At 30.8% G+C, this 25,240-nt stretch overlaps 1 protein-coding gene across 1 annotated transcript in view; it reads right to left on the bottom strand.

Moving 5' to 3' along the window:
* Sesn (Sestrin) overlaps positions 1 to 23,125 on the bottom strand; it is a 140,963-nt gene extending 117,838 nt beyond the window's left edge. Inside the window, exons 1-2 of the mRNA XM_065511059.1 lie at positions 22,946 to 23,125; positions 1,304 to 1,386 (exon numbers count right to left, since the gene is read on the bottom strand). The gene's annotated coding sequence lies outside the window, so the exon portion shown is untranslated. The remainder of the gene's footprint in view (positions 1 to 1,303; positions 1,387 to 22,945) is intronic.
* Between the last annotated feature and the right edge of the window lie 2,115 nt (positions 23,126 to 25,240).

Raw genomic sequence — 25,240 nt, 5'->3', positions numbered from 1 at the left:
TATTTTAAAAAAAAGTCAAAAAAGTTTTTGATTTCGGAAAAAAAATATTAAAATTTTTTTATTTTTTTTTTTAATATTTTTTTTCGAAAGATCGAAGAAATAGCTATCTATACTATTTGGAACACATTTTGCTAAGAACAATAGGTAATAAGTTACATGGATAAGAAAAAACCCCTGTTTGACCAAATTGTCAAAATTTTACCCCCTATAACTCAGAGAGTTCTCGACCGATGTTGTTGAAAAATTGTGTCTGAGTTACTATCCAATAGAGCTAACCTTGGTGCAAATTTCATCCCGATCGGAAGACATCGATTTCAAAAGTTGGTTCACTTGACATGAAATCCCCCATATATTAAAACATTACTTGCTTATTTCTATATTAGATATTATAAGTAAATATTTACAATAATATATTAGCGGTATTCACAATGTAGAGTACTTGGCCTGGTAATGTAGTAAAAGAGCACAATATCAAAAAAATAAAAACAAAATAGTACATTAGTATTCACAATGTAGAGTACATTGCTTTTTTACTAGAGCAAGTACTCTACATTGTGAATACTGCTATTGTGAATTAATAATCATGATAATAAATATTATGAAATAGTTAAATATTTAATTGTTCTGTTATGATATAAAATAATGTTTAATTTATGTTGTCATCGAATATTGATCATTTTGACAGATTGTCTATTTCATTTATTATTTACATTGGTCATAAAGAAGTATAAACGAGATAATTTTAGCTAAATTATTGGAACTGTTATATTCGTTTTCGCTTTGTTTTATTTGACGACACTTTTATTTTGTTTATTAGTTGTTTACTTTCATGTTGTTGCGTCTAGCTTTGTTTGTGAACATATTTTATTGTCAGCCCCATTCTGTAAATTATGTCAAAACAAGTTTTTTTTTAATCCCCCGTCTTCACAAGCCATCAATTTGTTCGCACGGCGAACAATTTCTTGTCTTCTTGTCGGTGTTACATTCATGTTTGAACTTCGCTGTCAGAACATCATTTGTTCGCAAACCTATATCTGAATGTCATATTCACATAATAATAATAATGCAATTTTAAAAAATTACAAAGACAACTATGAACATAAACATCCAACTCCTCGAAATTATAAAAAAAAACTTATAAACATTCGATTATTTTTGTTTGGATTGAATATTTAATTGTAAAAATGTTTCCTATTTCCTACATAGGGCGGACTGTTTTATATTTCATTTGTCTGTTTTGAAGGCATTTATGACGTATAACAACATTTACAGTATAATTAATGAATTTACTATTAATAAATACCTTTCAAGCGTTATCAAAAGTTTGACAGGTGATAATGATGATTTCTTTTTATTTTATTATTTCAATCCTATATTGGTGGAAATCTGCAATAAAAATAAAATAAAAATAATTATTCTAACAAAGTCTTGTTTAATTAATATTAACTCATTCATATTCTATATATAATTGTTTGTATTTTTCTCCATGTTCTTCACTTAACAAGTCTGTTAAATTAATTTAAGCGATTGTTATTTTGTTTTGCTTGTTTGGCCACACAATCTTATCTTATTTTATAAATAAAAACAAAAAAAAGCAGTTGGCAACACGTAAACAGAAGCAACACAAAATAAAAGAAGAAGAAAGAAGCAAATTCAATTAGCAGATAAATCTGTTAAGATTAAAATCCCTCCATTTCCCCACAGATTTTTAGTAAGAAATTAGACACTACAAGTGAAGTTTATATTAAAACTAAATTGTGGTAATATTTTATAGCAAGGTCGATATTTATCGTAAATAATCTTTAAACCAATAAAGAGGGGAATGGAACGGGAACACAACTAAATGCAAAAGCAATTGATAAAAACAAAATTGTATGCATAAATAAATACACATAGATTGGAAACTCTCCTCTCAAAGACCTAACTCAGTTGTCAAAAATCTATGTGTTGAAAACAAAATCAACGCTCGTATGTGTGATTATTTTGAGTAATTTTTTTGTTTGAGTTTTTTTTAGTTTCTATTCTAGGTGTATTTCTCTATGATTGTATGTACGTTGACAACAATAATGATGGATTTATTTCGGTTATAAATTGAATATTTAGTACATAAATATGTTTTATTTTATGTTGATAGACAATTCACAATATACATATGTATATACGAGTATATAGTAAAGAGCTATAAAAAAGGCATATGAATCATTGATAAAATTCACTGAAAACGTTTGAAAGCAGAAAAAAAATGTTTGTTTCAACTGATTTACTCTAAGCTTTCTCAAAATATCCTATAAAACATAAATCAAAATGTAAACAATCTAGAAATTCTAACTTTGCTTAAAATAATAGGTTTTTTAACTATATAAAGGGTCTTCGAAGAGGACTTCCGCACTTTGACAGTTGATAGCGGCCATATTGTTAAAGCTACATCTGTCCAATTGGCTGACATTTTATCATGGACGGATATAGCGTTTCAATAAAAAAATAGTTTGGCCAATGTTTCGCGAGCTTCGTATATTTTACGCAATGAGACCAAAATTCAACAAACAAAAATGAGATACAAGAGTGTGCAATGCATCCCGAAAAAGTCACTGTTTACTGTGTGGATTTTGAGCTGGCGGCGTAATCGGTCCATATTTCTTCGAAAACGAAGATGACCACAACATCACCGTCAACGGCGAGCGTTATAGGTCTTTGATTACCCACTAGATTGGACGGGGAGGTGATGTGAGCTGGCCACCGAAATCGTGGCCGATTTTACCCCGTTAGTGGGTGGGGGTTTCTTAAGTCACAGGTCTATGCGAGTAAACCACAAACCAAAGCGATCCCAAAGGCAACATAATCCATGTCATCGGTCAAATTCAGACTGATTTATGCGCCAGAGTCATGGAAAATTTTAAATTTCGTGCATACATAAATAACGCCAACGATAGACCTTTCAAACGAAAAAATCTTGATGATATCTCACACACACTTTGTTTTATTTAAATTTAAACGTTTAATGGTAGAGCCTTTAATAATAGGGTTCCTAATTATATAAATAAAATTCCGGTATTTCTTTATAAGTTTCGTTCTTAAAGTTACAGTATTATTTCCGCAAAGATAAAACAGATTAAATAAGCTTAAATAAGCTTAACATTAAAACTTCTTAATATATTCATGATTTAAAAAAGTTATCTTTCGAAACGAATTACGCATTCTTCATCGATTATTTAAAATATAACACTGGTTTTTGGCTTTATTACGTATTAAAAAATTCAGATTCAACTGATTTTTTTAATATTTCCCGGGAATGGAAAAATCCGGGAAATTAGGAACAACTGAATTCTTCAACTTTTCTTTAATTGAAATTCATTACATAATAGCTTTAAACACGTATTGAATGATTACATTTTTCTTCAATTCGAATCTATTACTAAAAGGCTTTAGAAATTTTTTTTTTAAATTTTGCAAATGATTAAAGCTAAAAAAAACAAATAGAATGAAGAAAAAAATTGTTTAATTAAATTTGTATTAGATTAGAATTAATAAAAATGTAATCATTCAATGGTTGAATAAATTTTATTATGAACTAACTCCATTATGCATTAATTCGCAATGAATGAATTCTATTGTAATAAAACCTTTGAATGAAACTAATGAATTCGATTTTGAGAATGGATTTATGGAATGACTGACATTTTATAATTTCGAATTAAGATTTTAGTCAATTAAGCTCAAAATTTCATTAAATAATTCGAAGAGCTGCTACGAAATAACAACTGCAAAAGTAACGAGGATGAGCCAACAATTCGGCAACTTTTTAAATTTCCAGGCTCTGTCAGTTGACTTCTGTCACAATTTGAACAAGCTGCGTCATTTAGTTTGTGTTTGACAGCCATTGATAGCAGAATTTCTTCTGCTCATTAAACATGATGGTCTGTGGAAAGAACTCATCACTCAAATAAATCAAGAATAAACTCTGCACCATCAATTTTAATGTTAAAAAAGTGGTTTACTGAATTTCGTTGCTGTCGTATACGTAACGAAGTTGAGACCTCTACATCCGAAACAATTAAAAAAAATCAGGATATGGTATTGGTGCGAGAGTTTGTGGAACACTTAAGCATCTCACATGGCTCAGTGGTTTAAATTTTTAATGATCACTTGAATACGAGAAAGCTTTCCGCAAGATGGCTGCTGCGTTTTCTCACAATCGGGTGCACAAAAGGGTTCACACATCTGCAGTTTCCCTGGCAAAAATCCATGAATTAGGCTACGAATTCACGGATTTAGCCCCGAGTGTCTATTTCTTGAAAGAGATTTGACCACAACGATGAAATCATCTCACAAAAAATACCTATTTTGATGACCTTGACTAAACATTGTTTAACATTCAGCCCAATCATCAATAAAAAAATCCGAGAAGAAAATAGTCTAGGAATTCTTGGGGGAATTTTAATAATTCAAACTTCTACCAAACGATTTTTGACTTTTATATCGGTTTAAATATATTCACCCTTATTCTACTTGGCGTCGTCGTCAATATTGAGTCAAAAAATGGTATGTGTTTCTCCGAAATCGATAACAATTGGTAACTTTTGACAGAATTTTATACTTTAATAAGTCGGGTTAAAGTAGAAAACGCTGTCAAAAGTTACCAATTGTTATCGATATCGGCGTAACATCTACCATTTTTTGTAGAATAAGGGTGATTGATGTATAGATTACGATTCCATTATTACTAAATCAGAAAATTAATAATTATTTTTGCCAAAAAAAAATTAATTTGAAGTGTTACACTCACTAATCTTCCGCACTGCTCGAAATTTGCAACAATGAAATTAAATTAAAACAAGTTTAATTTCATTCTCAATAGGATTATCAGTTTGCCAAACAGGAAGTTGGCAACTTAGTTGCCTCTTCTATTCGATTTGCCAAATCTACCCATCCAAAACAAGTTTAATTTCATTCTTAATAAATTTTATTATTAAATTAATTATTTAATACGTTAGTATTGTCAATAATTTGTCTTCTTTTGTAAAATCAATATAATTTTAATGTGCGTAAAAGCTGAACTCACTAAATCAACGCAAAAGAGAAACAAATAGCGAAAGTGCAATATTTTTAAATGTTGACGATGTAATTTGTTTTAAGTATTACTTGTTTCTTTTTAAAAAAAAAAATAACCAATGTGAATTAAGAGAATTAATTCATTATTGGATATTTTGAAATATGTGTGCAATTTTTGATTAGCAATTTTCTTATAAAAAAAACTATTTGAATTAATAGTTGTATATGTCTGTTTTGCACATGCATGCATGTTGCTTTTGTACTCTTTTAATTTGTTGCTGTAAAAAATTGCTTAGTAACAGTATTTCTTTAATGTTGTTGTTCGTTTTGTTTGCAATAATACCGTTTTTTTGTGTTGTTGTTTTTGTAACATGCACAACAAAAATTAAATGCATACATACATATTTATAAATATACAATACATATGTTTTTATATGCAATATTTTCATTATTATTATTATTTTTTTTTTTGTTTTGTTATTGTTATTTGAAGTTAGCAACAACAGGTTATTTTTTTAGACACAATTTCACATATGCATGAATATTAGGATGACACCAAAAAAATAGCACTCAAAGTTCTAAACAAAACTGAGGGCCTGATTCAAAAAGACAAAAGGAATACAATTTCCAAATTTTTGTAAGAAAATCACTCAGTTATTAAATAATTTTTGAGTGTTTTTCATACAAATATTTGAAAAACATTTATTGCCATTTTAGGTTGTAATTTTTTCTCCCATAGTTTTGCCTGTTTTTCATAGAATAACACAAAAAGGCAAAGGCCAGAAAAAGGACATCTTTCTTGCCACAAAAGAAAACGCCTTCCGATATCATTTCCTAAAATATTAGATGAATCAATGTCACATGGTTTTATTGTAATAAGATGACTAAATTCGACTGCACGGGAAAACCATTTTGATTAACCCTCCGACGGTTGAAAAAAAATTGCAGGGACAGGGACCTTTAGGGAATTTTATATGAAAACGCATTTTTTAAACATTTTTTGTTTTGATTTTTTATTATATAAAAAGGTCCTCAGAGACCTTTTACCTTTTCAGATTTAAACACATTTAAATCTCAATAGAAACTAAGCTATTGGTTGGATCGCTTTGATTTTTTTTAAACGATTCTAGATAAAATTTCCTTGGAATACATGTGGGGGACGGGTATACTTCCCATGGACCATCAAGGAGTAATTTCAGTTTGAAAAAGAAAAAAGTCCCCTTCTCATCCTACGGAGGGTTAAAATCATTCACCCCTATCGCGAATCAATATTTCACATGTAAGGTGTTCCCTTTTCCCATTTTTCGTTCATAAACTTTGTTTCCCCAACATGGGAAATTTTTAGATGGAATTTTGTAAACAATAAACAGCTTTTAGGAACAAAATCAACTATTGTGAATGAAATGTTCAGGGGAATATCACGATAGCAATTTTCCCTTCGAGGGAAATGGATATTTCATGGGCACATGAATTTCACATGTGTTTCACGATAAGGGTTATTAACTAATAATTCCCTAAAAATGGGACTCTCCTAATGTACATGAATGCGTACGTACATGCACATTTGAAAATGTGCAAAATCAACGATGATTATAGGGTGGCCATATTATTATAGAAATTGTGAATTAAAACTTATAGAAATTAAAAAAGTGTCTATAATTTCTATTATAATTGGTTTAACAAATGGTTAGCACCACCAGAACTGAAATAGAACGCTGAGGAGATGACTTATAACCATAAATTCGTGATATGGTTTAATGAGAGGAATTAAAATGTCTCAAATTGTAATTATTTATACTTAACAAGTTTTTAACAGTCTGAAAAGTCCTAGGCCAATAAGTAATCTCTAGGATTGAAATTATAATATCATAACAGTTATCTAGACCAATCCATTATCTTCCGAAATTAATTTATTTCAGCTGTATATATTTGCAGTTTCAAAAAAAACAATTTTTCTATTGTGCCAAATTCAGAATTATTTACTATATCGCGAGAGAAACTGAAAAAGGAGCCGCTATTTATTCCCATTTGTTCTCATGTAATTAATGTAAAATAATTTCGAAAGTGACTAGTTTATTTATATAAATTGAAGTGTTTGTGAATACGTCTGTTAGATAAATAAATCTGTAAACTTGAAGTGAACTTAAGATGAACTAATGAAATTATAAATTGGAATTTTGTTTAGACTTTATCTAGACCAATCTATTATCTCCCAAAGTTAATTTATTTCAGCTGCATGTGTTTACAGTTTTCTACGTACAACCTATTTTTCTAGGATTCCAATTATTAACTATATAGCGAGATATTAATAGCGATGCCTACAATAGAAACAATAATTATGCTCATTTTTATTCATACATAATAATAATATTATGATAATATATATTATATTGCTGAGAGTCATTGTTCCGGAAACTTTAAAAAATATTTAGAGGAGCAGTCACGAATATTTAGATAAAATATGAATCGGAAATGACATTAGAATTGTAGGTGTTTGAAGGCTTTTTCAACTCAGCATGCTGTTTGGCTTATAACCAATGGTGTCGGTAATAACTTCTCTCGATTTATAACGAGCTTTCTTGTTATAGATGGAATCTCATCAAACGAGTTCAAGAACGATTTAGGGGTACCGCAAGGCTCCATTTTTTCTCCTACTATATTTCTTATCTTTAAGTAGAAGGTCTTTCTACGTCCAATTTCCAACCCTATCTACTCTTTTGCAGATGACAGCAACATTTGCCATTCATATGCATTCAATTATAGACCAAGCCTGTCGGAGATTGGAGCAATGAGGCAAAACATGAATGATACGCTCAACCAAGAGCTTGTGACAATTTCTGAATGGGGTTGTGCGAATAGAGTCGATTTCAATGCACGCAAGACTCAATGTTGTATGTTAACACACAAACGCCCAAGAGATCATGTTGCTCCATCTGTTTTTATGGGTGGTGTAAATATTAAGGAATCAGAAGCTCTTGATGTTCTTGGCATGAGTATTCAGTGCGATGTCCGCTGGACAAAACACATTTTTCGAGTGTCGAAAAAAACATTCAAGTGTCTTGGTTTTCTAAAACGGTGTAAGAAATACTTAACTCCATCTGATCTCTTTACTATTTACACCACTTATATCCGACCTAAAATGGAATACAACTCTCAGGTGTGGGCCGGTGCTTCGAAGTATATTTTGGAGTTACTCGACCGCGAACAAGAGACGGCGAAGGTGCTTATCGGTGACAGTAGGGTATTTAGCTCTGTTGACTTAAGCTGGCCACACACGGAATGATTTGTTCGCCTGATTTGTGATTGAAAATTTTCAATTACTTGTGATTTTGTTCGCGCACAGCCCCATTAACAAGTCGAACACGAACAAATCGGACTCACAAATCATCCGTGTGTGGCCAGCTTTACTGGAATATCGTCGCAATTCGGGTTGTGTTTCACTGTTCTACTGATACTACAATAGAATGTGCTCTGCTGAAATTAGGGAACTTTCTCCCGAAACTCGTAGTTTTTTACGCAACACGCGTTCTTCGGCAAGGGCTCATCAAGGGTGGATCACAAAACACATTACAACTCTCAGGTGTGGGCCGGTGCTTCGAAGTATATTTTGGAGTTACTCGACCACGTACAGGAGAGGGCGAAGGTGCTTATCGGTGACAGTAGGGTATCTAGCTCTATTGACTCACTGGAACATCGTCGCAATTCGGGTTGTGTTTCACTGTTCTACCGATACTACAATGGAATGTGCTCTGCTGAAATTAGGTAACTTTCTCCCGGAACCCGTAGTTTTTTACGCAACACACGTTCTTCTGCAAGGGCACATCAATTCGTTGTCGACTGGACAGTAGATCGCACAACACATTACAGGGAAAATTCGTTCTTTAGCCGTACTGTCCGTATGTGGAATAAGCTTCCTCCTGAAGTATTTCCTGTCACTTTCAATATAGGAAAATTCAAATCAAATGTCCACAAACACTACTCCCTCTATCCTCCCTCAAATAACCTATTTTCATAGTTCCAACACAATGCTTTGCATGAGTAAAACAAAAAAACTGGACTCCTGCAATTAACATTTTGCCAAAAAGCTGTAATAAAAAAATTGTCTTCTATTAGATTCGAGTGTTAGTATATGCAAAATGTTAAGGGAGCCTTCAAAAAGTAAAATCCAAAATATCATTTAAGTCGGTCAAGCGGTTTGGCTGTAATTATGGCCAACAAAAATATGCGTCATTACCAATTATTTGACAACAAATAAGGCTAAACGACACAACATTTCAATCTCTGATCAGATTTTCACGTCTATGTAAGTTGCAGAGGTTATCAAAACTACATATCCTTCTAAAGCTATTTTCCCAATTGGAATTACCATGCTGATGCTGGAGATTATTGGAGAGCAGTGAGTTGAGTTTATAACACTGTTCGTCAAGAATCGGGAACTTCCACTCCTCAAATTTGGGAAAATTTCGATCCAGTACTGCGATTCACTAACTTTTATAACGATAATCGTATCGTTAAAATAAATATAACGAAAATTTATCGAATTTGCTATTCAGTAACATTTTTAACGACAATCGCTGTCGGTTGAAGTCAGCTGTTACTTTATGCAGTTTTTCTTTCGTTATGTTAGCGACAATAATTTAAGTTGTGTTTATTTAATCGATAAAGTGTATTTGCAATTTTTTCGTCGTCATCTTCATCTTTTGTAGCTGGAACTATCGTAAAAATAATGGAAACACATTTTTGTTTACTTAACTTATTAATATTTACAATAAAATATAAAAAATATGGGAATTTGACGATTATAGTACTACTAATTATTCAAGTACTTATTTTTGTTCGCGATGTCCCAAAAGTAATCCTTTACATTTTGGCAGGAAATAAGTTGTTTTGTTAGTAGAATTATTTATAAAATTATGTATTTACTAAAAAAAAAAATAAAAAAATGCAAGTCGCAGCCAAGTGTCGAACCAACAACCTTCCGATTGCTAGTCAACGTTGTACTCACTACACCACTGGTTAATTATTTCATTATGTGTCAAATAATGGTTTTCTACTTTTAGCTTATTTTGATATTTTGTAGACAGAGATGTTATATCTTCAACAATCGTTAAAAATAAATTACTGAATCACACTATCGTTACTGCAAGCGATTATTTATGTCGATAAACATTACGATTGTCGGTTCGTTAAAAGTTAGTGAATCGCACTACAGGTAGTATCTGTCTGCTGTCTCGTAGACACTCGGGGCTCTTCTACTTCACTATTCTGCAATTTTCAAAAGAGTTGAACCAACTAAAACTGTGTGAAATAACTTTCCATGTGGCACTGAACCTACCTAAGGTCATTGACACTAACAGTAATTCCATAATTTCAGTCCTGCATATCAAACAACCTGAATGAATTACTTGCATGGCCGTCAGTCGTTCGTAGAGTTTAGAATCACATCTATTGTTCAATTTCTATCTCTCATAGTCGTCGACTGCGTAAATAAAAAAATCATTATCGATCAAAGGGTCATTTTCCCAAAGAAATATGTTCGTGTTGATTGGTTGAAAATAAAATCCATTCATGACACGAACGTATTATTTAATCAATCTAGAATGTTCACTAATATCTGTTAGGCTGAAATTTTTTTAAAAAAAAGCAATTGGAAAACACCGATAATGGGAGTTTTTAAAGTTTGCCTCAAAAACAAGTGACTTTTTTAAAGGTCTAAATGTGCAGTTGCACATGTTTTGGAATAGTCTCGGTCATGGAGCAAACACACTTTAAAAAATAAAAGTTCGCTTTCTCATATGTTATCTACCTTCAATCTATATATTGTTACGTTTTAACCTTTTCAAAACGTTGGTTTATTTCCTTTAAATAAACCGGATATTCGAATTCGAATATACGAGTCGCGTTGCCATACCTACGATCAATGATCAACTCAAAGCTTTTATTCAATGTTAATAATGCCCACAGTTATGTTACAGTTTGAGAGGCACTGCTGTTTGAAAGCATTATGCAACTTTAAATCAGCCATTAAAATCGTTATATTTGAATTCAAGGACAATTTCGTAACAAATATGAAATGGTCCATGTATGTAATGACATCACGTGAGAACGGCTGGAACGATTTGGCTGATTTTTTTATTCGATTCGAAATTTTCAGGAGAAAGAATAAAGAAAAAAAATTCAAAAATTCCGGGTAAAACTTGGATTTTTTTTGAGTCCAGTCAACTGTAATAAAAAAGCTCCCTAAAGTATGCAGTACAAATTTAGATATTTTATTTGCAAATAAATAAGAACAGGCAGGTGTATGTGGGTTGGAGAAACTTGAAGAACTAACTTTAGTAAATGCTACCGGGCGAAGCCGGGGAGGTCAACTAGTTTACAATAGTTAAAGATCACATATTTAGGATATCCATGTAAAATATCAAATGTTTAATAAGTTTTGCTACTTTGTTACTTTAAGTAATATTGCTATTTTATTGAAATTCATGCTTGAATAAAGATTAACATTTCTAATTTCTTTTCCCTAATTTAACTTATAGTTTTAATAACAGGTTAAAGTCAACAATTGATTATTAAATCAATGGCCAATCAAATGTTAACACAAGTGAATGTTTGCCTAAATCAAAATTGACGTCGCCAACCGATTACGATTATCAATGAATGAATCAATGAAATCATTTTCTTTTTTTTCGATTTTATTCCATACAACCACCCTAATTATCAGTAAATCTGTTTCTGTATCTGTTCATTTATTTAATGCCAGTCTTTATACTGCTCCCCTCTACACCTCCTACTCCCCTCTGCCCGCTAGAAAAGAGAGAAAAATACATGGCACCCATTCCAGTTTAGTACTTGTTTTTTTCATACACACTTGTTACATTTTCCAAGCAAAATTGAAAATTATAGAGTGCCTGATGACGACATCATTGGAAAGGGTTGGAAGGGGTGTACAATGAGGGATTTATTTTGTATTGCACATATGAGAATTACATACAATTTAAAGCAACAATAAAACATATTTATTTAGCTGTTGCCAGGGCCTTTTGATAAGTGTGTTGTTGCCTCTTGTAGTTTTCATTTTACAAGCCAAGCGTTAATTTAAGTGGCAATTAATTAAAAAAAACTCTATTATATTTTAATTTGGAAAATGAACAATAAAGTTGTGTTTATTATTATAAAAGATAAAGTCACTAATAGCCAAGAATGCCCCAGATAAATGGTTGTAAGGAACTCTTTAGCATTTTCTTAAAATCGTACAGCCATTTCTCCATGTGTAGCCTAAAATCGTAATTTTCTTGCAGTTTTCCTATCGTTATGGCTGCTGATGGGCAAAAGAAAACTCTAAAAACAACAATACGTACGAGTACTTTAATAGTTGCTTCTCATAGTACCCATGTAGTTTTTGTGCAACATTTTGCTTAAGGTTCAACAAGTTCAGTCACCTCAATTTGTTACTTTTTGTTTGTTCATTCATTTTATGTTCATTTTATATAGGAATACAATGTTTGCACATTTGCAGTCAGTTTGACAGTCTGTCAAGTCAGTTGTTCTGTTAGTCATACTTTCTACAAACATTTTGTTTGATTTGTTTTCTTTTGCAATTTTTGCATTTTTCTATTCTGCTTTTTTCATATATTCCATGTAATTATATTTGGTTTGAGGTAAATGTGTCATTTCTCTTTATGTTGCATAGAGAAATAACAATTGATTGCACTTCATCTATGCACAAATGAAAAATGTTTGGCCCATAATCATAGTCAGAAATAAAGTATATTTTAATATAAATAAAGTCGTCTTTACTTAAGAGTGGACTTTAGGTTTTTTTTAGGTCTTTAGACAAGTTAAAGTATATTTTTGACGTTAAAGTCGACTGTAAATATAAAACAATCTGAAGCTGTTATTAACTCATTTAACAACAGCATCAGCTGTTCTTCGCCATGTAAAAAAGTTCGGCAAAAAGTAAAAAAATACAAGAATTTGGCAGAGATTTTGCAATTATTGAACAGTTATCAATAAATTTAGTACCAAAATATTCTAATCTTATCTTTTCCATTTTTCCACCACAATAAACTTTTTTTCTTTAGTTGTCCCGGTTATTTTTATTGTCCTTTTTTGGTTTTTTTAACCAAAACGCCAGGGTATACCACACGATTTAAGTAAGTCCCTAGTCGACCTATATCTTCATATAGGAAGCTGGAACGCTTAAAAGACTTATGACCCAGATTGTAAGCATTATTTGTTGAAATTTATTCAAGGTTGGCTACGGTTACCGCAAAGCTTCCGTTAACCCTAAAATATACTTTTAGCTGTACTGCGAAATAACATCAATTAACATTACCGCTAAACTATAAATAATTTTATAATATAAAAATAAAAATAGTTTATTTTAATAATTGAGTCATATTATTTTTAATTTATGTAAACATTAACAATAATTCATGTCAGACCTAAATTACCGTTACCTAATCTTTAGTACCCTCTCCGGGTTATCTGTGAAGGAACTAAGATGTATAGACTAGAGTGTCTAAAAAACCGGCAAATTTGAAAAAACCTGTTTCCGGTTTAACCGAAAAAGTGTGTTTTTGAAAAAACCGGTTATGATTATTGAATTTTAAAAAACCGGTTAAGCGGTTTATATTAAATTTTTATTTAGCATTTTCGAATTTTTAAAGCTCTATCTTTAGCAATTACTTTATATTGTTACGTTTTAACCTTTTCAAAACGTTAGTTTATTTCCTTTAAATAAACCGGATACTTTTGATTGCAAATAAAAGCCGTTTAGAAGTTTGAAAATTGTAACAACTCTTTATTTATTTAAAATGTACAACAATAGAATTAAATAGTCACTCAATGTTTTTTTATACACGTTTATAAATTCTCAGAAATACAGACACTTTATAATGTATACGAATTCACTTGAGAAATACAAGCACACTTTAAGGCACTCAGTTGATGTTTATTCAAATAGCGTCTCTGATAAACTCACTCACTACTGCAACCTCTGCCACTATTTATAACACTGCCATCTGCACTCGAATATTCTAGATCTTACTAATACATACGCCATCTGTGGTGTACTTTCTACAATGTTCTTTAACTGAATATTCGAATTCGAATACAGTGTTGCCAACTTACGATCAAATCAACTGAAAGCTTTTATTTAATAATGCCCACACATATGTTACAGTTTGCTATTACAGCACTGTTATTTGAAAGCATTATGCTACTTTTAAATCAGCCCTTAAAATCGTTATATTTGAATTCAAGTACAATTTCGTAACAATATGCTTTACGAAATATTGTCAAATGCTATAATTTTCTATAAAACAAATGCTATAATTTTCTATAAAACAAATCAATGTTTTTAAAAATTCTATCAACGTTTTCATAAATATGTTTGATTGAGTTTTAGAAAATATATATACCGGTTAACCGTCTTATAAAAACCGGTTTGTCAAAAATCCGAAAATTTAAAAAAACCGAAACCGGTTGAGGTTACAAAGATGAAAAAACCGGTTGACCGGTTTTCGGTTTTGGATACTCTAATATAGACGCCTTTATCAGGGAAAGCGGATGCTTGATAAGACCGGACATGCAAATTGTACCTCTTAGGGACCCAGCAACCATCCCATGAAGGTCTGCGTTATTCGAATTCTTTGAATTCTCAACCCCTCTCCTCCTTCTTTTCTCTTTCTATCTACACTCTACTCTTGAAAATTTCACTATAACTTAATCTATAGATTTCCCCTTTCTTTAACTTCTATTTCCCTTTTCCTTCTTTCTGTTTTAATTTTTCTTCTTCAGGTATCAGAAAGGGAACGATTATTGGACCCAAGTGAGCTGTACGAGACGAAGTTTTTGGACGGCTGCCTGAATACCATACCTAAATAACAGGAAATACCGTTACCGAGATGAGCCAAAGTACCGTTACCGATATCTGCTGATCTTCACATTAAGGTCATAGTATGCTGGGTCAGCAATGCTGGAATATCAGTCTGAGGTTTGCTGGTTCGATTCCCAACAAAGGCTCTGGTTCTATACAGTTTGTGTAAAACCTTCGGGTATCTCTCAGTCTGCCCATATCAGTACCGTTTTCGACTACATGGTAAAGTCGAAATGTCTACTGTATATACTTCCCTAACCCAGCTGTCCAACACTATGTCGAGCTAAGATGGGACCCGGGACATGAGGAAATCAGTCAAAATGAAAATTCAAACGAATGTATGGGTCGTCCTTGAATGAATCTTGCTTGCAATATCGAACTTTATAGATTAATGGGGATCCAAAGTGTCGGGACCTCATGGTAACTCAGAGATTAACCGGATTATCTTTGTTTTCCTATTTTCTTTATGAATTCATTGAAATCTGTCTATATTTGTACAAGTTATAATCTGTGCAAAGTTTTGCACAACCGAGGTGATATCTCAAAGTCGATCAAGTCTCACCTTGCACAGTGGGGCAGAATGAAATTTGACATGGGCGAGTTTAAGTTATTAATATCGACCCTACAAATGCTTTTTTTTTGTTTCCCATCCAAATTCAAAGATTTTTATATTTTTGGAAAGCTAGGTCTTGTGTATGCTATGTATCTCTTAAAATTTCCAAGTTATAGGCATTTGAAAATTGAAATTTTAAAATTTACCATACCTTGGTCCACTTTTTTAAAAATATAGGACCGAATGGACTCCATTTTTTTTATTAGTTAGACAACTAAATTACCAATAATATGTAAAAGATTTCAGAGTAATTCAATTACGGATCCAAAAATAAACGATTTTCAATTTTAAAATTAAAAATTAAAAAATAGTAGATTTTTGCTGTTTTTTGGGAGAAAGGGTGACTTAACTCTTTTTTTATTAATCATAATAATTTTAATAACTTAAACACGAATACCCCTTGTCCATGTCAAATTTCATCCTGATCGGATAAGCCGTTTAGAAATGCCAGATTTATTTACCAAAAATTTCGATTCTGCCCCACTGTGTCTTGTATTCTAAAAAATTAAATTTTCTGAAAACTTATATCCTCCTCTAAATTTTTTTTGCAGATAATTTTGCAATTGAAATTAATACCACTATTTGTCCTACTCTACAATTTCCACTTATTTGGAGAAATTAATACCGCTGGTATTAATAATATCCATAATTCTCTGGCCCATTTTTGGCGAATGAAATGACCCAGACTCTATTGGTTCTTACTAGTTAATCGAATAGAATTCTTATAATAACTTCTGCCATTTCTCTATCCTTCCGTTCTATGCATTTATTATATGTTACCGGAGCTTAGAATTGAATATCTTGGCGGACTAAAACAATATATATTAATTAAAAAATTGATTTCGAAAATTCTTTCAGTTACGTGGTTTTGCTTTTTAGCTAACGATATATAAGTACAACTTTAGTACCCCACTCGTATCTATTTAGATTTTCTGTTTGTTTTTATTATTGTTATTGTTGTATTTTACATTACAACTGTCAACTCTGTTTACTTAGCAACAAATCACAGATAATCATAATTACACCAACACTTATACAAAACTATGTGCAGTTGGGTACAAAAATATAGAAAAACATATTTGAATATTAGCCGTAATGAATTTCAATTAAATCTAGCAGTTTTAAACCCACATCTTGAATATGTCGTATTTGGACACCTCTTGCCAGTGTTATGTTCCTGTCCACACTAGACAAATTCATGTGTGCACAAAATATTGTCCACTGAATAAACAAATTGATTGATTGTCCAGACAGGGGCAATATCTAAACAACTATATGGCAGCTCAAAGAAAACGCAGTTGCCAGTTGTTTGATTTTTTTAGTGGCAAATGAAGATTTGATATGGTTAGATTTTTTTTCTAAAGTAAATTTCTAGAAATTCGTATAAATATGTTTAAAAGATTTGAAATTTTTGACTCTATTGTTTAATACATAACTGTATAAACAAATACATGTGTATGTTTATGTATAAATGTACTGAGAAACATAAAAATAATACGATTTTGATTCAATACAAAATAAACTAAGTAAAATACAAATGAAATAAAATCTAATCCGTTTAATGTTAACCAAGGTCAAGTGAAGAAATTTTGTATGTAAGTAGTATTCACATTTAATTAAAACACAACAAATACAAAATAAGGGAATTTAATTAAAACTAAATGCGAATACAGTGTATGTGAATTACAAAATTGTATTTTCTATATCGAATGTAAATAGCTATTTTTCAGTTTTAGTTTAAACTATTGTTTAAAATTAAATATCTATTCAATATATACTAATCAGGCGCGGATCCAGAGGGGGTGAAATAGAAATCCAAAACCAAAAAGTTTTCTTATAAAAAAGTAAAAAAAAAGAAATATGTAGACCAAATGGTTGACCTGGATCCGCGCCCGATACTAATATATAGGTGTATAATGAAAATCAACATACTTATAATACTAATCGTGTTTCAAACTTTTACGGAGCCGGATTTTAATTTGACAAATTTTTATTTCACATTATGGTAACAAAAGTGGAGAACTAATGGTACTTTTTCGTTCTTCAAATGGTACTTTTTGAATTTTCTGTAATATTGAACCTAGACTTAGTTAGATTTCTAATACAAAAACTGGACTTACGAGTACTTTTTTCGTACTAATAATACTTTTTGAATATGGTACTTTTAAATGAATTAGAATCTAGAAAAGGTCACTTTAGTTATACATTTTTTCCTCTCAATGGTACTTTTTGAATTTTCAATAATAATGGACCTAGAAATTATGAAATTAAGCCAACCAATAAACTATAAACCAAGGTAGCCAACCTTTACACACACAGAGAAAACGGATTCGTAGTAGCAACAGTATTTGTTGCCAATCAAATAATTGGATTGCACACATAGAATTTTTCGGTTCTATCAACAGAAAGTCAGGTGATGAAGAAGAATTTCAGTTGAAGCAACCAAACTATTGTTACCCTACTAAAATTTTGTAGCCACAACTGTGAAATTCGGTCACTAAGGTAGAATCATTCGATTGGCAACAAATTCGGTTGCTATAACGAATCAGTTTTCTCTGTGCAATCCACGTTGCTTTAAGAAATATGGTATGAACTTCTAATGTAACCGCCGCAAATCTTAAGTGATTTCACAATTAAAAATGTATTGTTACAAAATTGCATTATCAATTTGAATTTAACGGCCGTTACAGACCGTCATGTCTACATTCATCATGTCTATACATTTCCATCAGTAGAAACTTCTACTTATCAACAATGTTGATAACACGCTGTTATTAACATTGTTTATATATATGACAAAATTAACTGTAAAACAGCTTTAAAAGTTCTAGGTGATCATTGTAGAAATAGAACATTCTAGTATTTCCGTTAGATTATTCATGAGACTTCTAGACGATGGCGCTGTGTATTTAAATAATAACAGCGGGTTGTGATTGAGTCAGTATATCGAAGGCGCTGTTAGAATTAAAATCAACTGTATTACCAGTGTATTCTTGTAAATTATAAGGTGTGTTTTTAAAATGTGTGTATTAAAAGAGAGTGTAAATTATTGTGTTAATTTAAATAAATTATTGTGTTAATTTAAATAAAATGTAAAGACTACTAATCGCTTTTATTTGAAATTAAAAGAATACGGTTTAATTAAACGAAATTAACCACCGTTTTTAAAAGGTAATTGAGATACGGATTGAGATACCTATCTTTCTCACCTTATCAGCAGAGAATATTTGTGGAATAATTCAACCAGCTAGCTCCTTTCATTTCTGCCCTATCGTGTTTTCAACAGAATCTTAGAATCTTATGAGCACCCAGAATATATATACTTGTGGTTCTACGACCAATATTATCGATATGTTTCAAACGGAATATTAAAATCAATATAGCCCCCATCTTTTTTGATTGTGGGCATAACAATTAGTTCAAATTTAAATTAACAATATAAATAAGTATGTATTTAATCATTATTTTGAACTTAAATATATTAGATATTACCCTATTTAGTAAGATTTACACCTACACAAAACATCATTGTATTTGCTAAGATATGTATAGAAATGGTTAAACAAGTAATTTATTTAATACTACTTAAATAATTATATGAATATGTATAAATATCATTTGATTTTATTAGCGGTTGGTTTTTGAATACACAACATATCAATGAAGGAATAAATAATTTCATTAATTAATCCAGAACAATAAACATTTGTATACTCTTCACACTGAGTAGTAATATTCAACAATACCCATTCATTTGCGACTTTTTAAAGTTTATATATTCTGGATCCTTATAGAAAGATCAGTCGATTCAAATATGTTTTTCCAAGTACGTTCGTGTGTAGTTTGAAATTGGTTTGCCAACGCCCCGAGATAACCTACGGAACAAAATATGTTCAGATATAGTGATTAATTGGGGTATTGAAAATCTGCAAAATCGGTCCTTAACTGGGCGAAATGTATACACATTAATGAGTTCTTGAATAACAATACACCCAAATCTAGAATTTGGCACTTTTAAATCTAACACTGACTTAATTTTATAGGTTTAACTAACAAGTAAATAATTAGCTCTGAAAAAGTCAGATATGAACTTCGTATTAAGATATTTTATAGCAGAGCTTCCTCTATATATTTCTAAGGTGTTTTGTTAATACATTATCGTCCTACACAACGTTCAATTAAGGTTTAACCTTTTTTACTACGTATTTTCTTATCTAGCAAACATACACTTAAAAATTTGTTGCAATATTTGTCCATCAAACAAATATTTTATTTTTAAGAATTCTAAAATTTTTTTGGTCACTTTTTTTATTCTGTTTTGTTTTTCTGTTTCTATATCTTTTATTTTATTTATCTTTCTATCCAACTTTCGCAAACAAATAGAGGTAGTAGTGTTGCCATATTTTCTATCTCAAGTGTTTGTTTCTGATAAATTATATTATGATGGTTAATTAGTGCTCATTAATCAAATCAATAGTTTGTTAATATCCCAGTAAAATTAATAGATAGATTGGACATAATATAATTTGACTATTAATCAAACTGTTAAAAAATTGGACACAATTTAAAAATGATTATGTGAGCAGTCATATAAAATCAATAAATATTTTAGCTAAATCATATTAAAATGTTTAACGGTCATTTACAAAATATCTCAATTAATAACATAAACAGTTATCGTGAACTATAATTGCAAATTAGACAATGTTAGGTGAAGACTTAACAGACAAATTATCCAGTCTGCCAAATGTCTAATTTACTTTTTCAATATAATGATAGAATTATTTTTAAACTCATACCAGAATAAGAAATGTGAAGAATATTGTTATACAATAAATAAATATTTGGGGGATTCACATGATCTACTATTTATTCATATTATCATAATGTCCTTTTTTTCTGATAGTTTAACAAATTTTTGTTGTGTTTCAAACAAAAAAGTTCTAAACTAATAACACTATTTGAACTATGTTTATTGTTTTGTCATAAAATAATACTTTTTTGTTTAAAACACAACAACAACAATTATAATATATTAGGACATTATGACAATATGACTAATAGCAGACCACTTCGTTTAAAACTAAGTTCCGAATTAGCTTGTAGTATGAAATGAATTTGAATCTGATTGTTTATTTCCTATTATAAAATTGATTATTGAAACCGAATGTGTATTTTCTATTCACTTTTTTAGTTTTTGTATACATATGTATATTTACTGAATATATGTATACTGTTTTATTATAAGAGAAAAATCTGTCACGTACAGTATGTCACGTACGATATTAAATTATATTTATTATAAAATCTTCCAAATATTGTTTTTATTTAAATATGACGTCTTGTAAAGGAAAAATATTTCGTTTAGTGTAAGAAATTAAAAGAAAACATAACGCCTCTCACAATTCGAAAATTTTCCATTTTACCACATGTACTTCAAAATGACTTCCGTTTTATGTCACGTACGATATACTCTTATTTCGCTCGATATTTTGGACAACAATGTTTCAAAAGAACTTTTTTTTATTTTCAAATATAGTACCATCTGAATGGAACATAAAGACCAAATTATTTTTCAGATACTCGTATTTTTGCAAAATCTATTCCACTCTATAGGCGTACAAATGTCATGTACGATGATATGGAATTGCCCATATAGGAGTATTATTTATGCCAAACTTTCACGTGATAACGATATTTATAAGATATTTATGCGTATTTAAATAAAATTCCGTTTTGTGATTTCTTTTTACATATAGCTAAGGTTTATATCCCGGGAAATCCCGGTACAAATTTCCCGGGAATTTTGCCATTATTTTACTACCTGACGAAAATACATAGAAAACAAGTTAGAACTCTATTTTTTCACCAAAAAACAGTGAAACGTTTTTTACAGTTTTTTGCTTATATCTCGGCAATAATAGATCGCTTATTATTATTATTTATTTGGGGTTTTTCGTATGAAAATTTAAAAAGTGAATTCATTATTTATATGTAGAATTTATTTCTTATTGAATCATTCTAATTTCTTTAAATTTCTTCTTCAAATCCATAACAAAATAGCTTCAAAAATTTATTAAATTATAAAATTTTTCTTCAATTCAAATCTAGTACAAAAAGGCTTAAATGTTGGTTTCCGCATACACCGTAATGGGCGCCGATAACGAAAACTGAAACTGAAAAACGTAGGTGTTCTTCACAGTCTCGTTTCTGAATTGTTTTCGTTTTAGTTGGGTGCGTTGCGGCATAAAACAGTAGAAAATAAAGAAAATTAATTTTTTTCTTTCATTTTGATTTTCTTTAAATTTTAAATAATTAAAATAATTTCGTTCCTACAGCACCGAAAACAACCTACTTGAAGTTGTTTTCGTTCCGGCCCTATATGACAGGTTTTCGTTACTGATCGTGGCCGTTTCGTTCCCAATTTTCGTTGCAGATTTCTGAAACGAACAAATGTATGGAATATCGTTTTCGGTGCCGATTACGGTGTATGCGGAAACGTAGCTTAAGACAATTTTTTCAATTAATTTTGTAAATGATTTGATTTAACAAAAATTTAATCATTCAAAGTTTGAATAAATTCTGTTATTAATTAACTTTAAAATTAATTCAGTTTAAACAAAGGCTTTGGAATTAATCTAAAAAATTAAATATTAGGAATGGATTTATGGAATGAAAGGCTGACATTCTTTAATTACGGATTAAGATTTTAGTGAATTAAGCTCAAATTTTATTAATTAGTTCGAAGCTCTGATATTTAATAATTATAACACTAAGTTTTTTGGCTATAATATTCCTAATTTACAGTATCATTATATATTTCGGGAATAGCCGGGTACCCGGGAATGTAGAAAAAAATTTCCCGATTCCCGGGAATCAAAAAAGGTCGGGAAATTAAAAACCGTACATATAGCTCACTTTTACTGAATTTTGTATGGATAATGCTATTATATAGGCATTTATTTGCCATAGAGCCATATAGCAAAATAGAGCAAAAAATTATGTTTATTTCATGTACTTTAGAAGAATATGAAATTTATATATAACTCTGGTACTACTTGACCGATTTAGCCATTTTCAAATTTCGATAAAATTTCATCCTCGAGGCCCTTTCGTGCCAACAACAGACAGACGGACATAGCTAGATCTACTTAGAATATTATACGGACCTAGAATATATATAATTTTTGGTTACACGACCAATATTTTGATATGTTAAAAACGGAATGACGAACTCAATATACTCCCCATATTTTTAGTGGTGGGTATAAAAACATACACTAGACTTAAAATTGTATCTAGTTCTTAAAATTAATTATTTTTATTAATAATATATTAATATGAAGAGCTACAATAATCAAAATATAAGTTAAAGAAATAAAAAAGTTTGTAAATAAACTTACCACCCAGAATTTGTTTTAAGTTGTATTGATTTAATGACAGCTAAACCGTATGGCATTTCAATATTTAGTTTGTTAAAAGTATGGGTTTCTATAATTTAGATAAATCTAAATTTTTTCTAATTTATAATAAATAATCAAAATTTATTATATTTGTTTATGAAAATTAGAACACTGAACGAACATACATATCACTACAAATAGTCTAGAAGAAAGATAGATATTTTTATTTATTTGCATAAATTTGTCAACACTTTTAAATGAAAATTTATTATATTTTATTAGTTCACAGTTTATGTTTGCAGATAGTGAGTGAGTAATGAAAATTTTGATATTTTAAAAAAAAAAAAATAATTTTCTTGAAATCATAATTCAAGAGCATATTATTTATTTGACTGAATTTATTTGTTGTTTACTCTGTTCATGTTATCTATTTTAGTTGATACAAATTTAAATATTTCAAATTCTGATGTATCCGCATCATTTTCATTTTAGATTCTGTCAATCTCTTTAATTACGCAAAAACTTGAGTTACCAGATTAAAGATAAAAGTTGATGATTTTCTTTTCATTCCAAACAAATAGTATTAAATTTCGTTTCGCTGTTTTGCATTCGATGTCGGAATTAAAATAAAAATTTCCAGATTGCGACCGTATAATGTATATAAATAGGCTTTCCCAATATCAAATATCGGTCCATAAATGGCCTGTTTTTAAAAAGTGCGTTAACTCGGTTCTAGTGGAAATTTGTATAAAGTGAGTGACTATATTCCGCAAATATAGAAAGTATGTAGAAAGTCCTCGTAAAACTACTCTAAGAGAATTTAAGAAATGAATAATCTAAAATTGCAAATTTGTAATAGAATTACCACAGAGTAAATATGGCTGCTGGTGGTTGTTATCACTCCGCGTAATTAACTTTTGATTCTAAAAAACCTTACTGTTTGTTCACATTTTGCCAAAGATCGTTTAAACTGGCCGAGACAGAAATACTGTTACCTTTTCGGATGAATCCAAATACAATTTGAAAGGAAGTGATGGGAGAACATTTGTTAGACGTTCAAAGGGAAAGAGTACACAAAAAATATAGTCAAGTTTGGCGATGGCAATATTATGGTGTAAGGCTGCTTTTCATGGCATGCTATGGGTCCAGTTCTTACAAGGATGGGTTGATAAGACCGCTGTTTTTTGAATCTCCCGTCTCTTAACTGAAAGGACAACACTGCTCCTGTCAACAGGCATCTGTCAGACTCCTGTCAAAATTTGAACAAACTGTATTTGACAGCCATTGATACAGACTACGGGCCTAAAATCATGATTTGCAGACGATGCATCAGCCATTTTTGTGAGGATTGTTTGATGTTTTTTTGCGCATCATCTGTTCGACGGTTGCCTTTTAGAACTCAAGACATTTGCATCAGATGCAGCGCAGTGAACAGACCATACCTCGTGACTTGAGGAGAAATTGAAAAAAAGTAAATTTCGTCTGCTAATTAAGCATTCTTTTTTGCGGGAAAAACCCATAACTCAAATAAAGTCTAAGGGCCGTTTTGTAATTAGGTGATTATCTTTTTTCCCAACGAAAAACTGCAGATTAAAGAAATTCTGTCGCAAACCTAACCCGACCGCATCTGCCAATTATTTATTTATCGTACAGATAAATTCAATCAGCTGACTGCTGTTCATAGTTTTTATGTGTTTGTGTTTTTGTAAACGAAATTAAATAGATGAACTCGAAGAACATGAGTTCCAAGTGAATGCTAAAAGAGTTTATCATGCCAGGCCTAGCTACCTGGCAGACATGCAGGATAATGAATTTTTCAAAAGATTCCGGCTGTCAATGGCCACATTAAACAGCTGATTTATGTAAACATGTTGTTCCCAACTTTCACATCTATTTTGAGAGGTATTGCCATATGAAAATGTTTTTTGTCGGTATATTGAGAAAACCAAAATTGTTAACGGACAGTTTATCGGCCTAATAAATTTATGTCGACATTTAGTAACACGCAGTTTGTCGATACATTAAGAAAACGGTCCTAAGCTTGATATATAGTATCGGAACTCTGCACCATCAATTCAATTGGTTTACTGAATTTCGTTGTGGCCGTACAAGCACGGAAGATGTCGATGGAAATATATGTCCAGTTGAGGTCTTTACACCCGAAACAATTGAACAAAAAAAATCACGATATGGTGTTGGCCGATCGGAGATTGAAAGTGCCAGAGATTTTGGAATCTATAGGCATCTCACATGGCTTACTTGGGTATGAGGAAGCTTTCCGCAAGATAGCTGCCA

The sequence above is a fragment of the Calliphora vicina genome, chromosome 5, assembly GCF_958450345.1.
Source record: "Calliphora vicina chromosome 5, idCalVici1.1, whole genome shotgun sequence".
NCBI classification, from domain to species: domain Eukaryota; kingdom Metazoa; phylum Arthropoda; class Insecta; order Diptera; family Calliphoridae; genus Calliphora; species Calliphora vicina.
The sequence above is the reverse complement of the archived record's forward strand: the minus strand, read 5'-3'. Positions and strand labels throughout refer to the sequence as shown.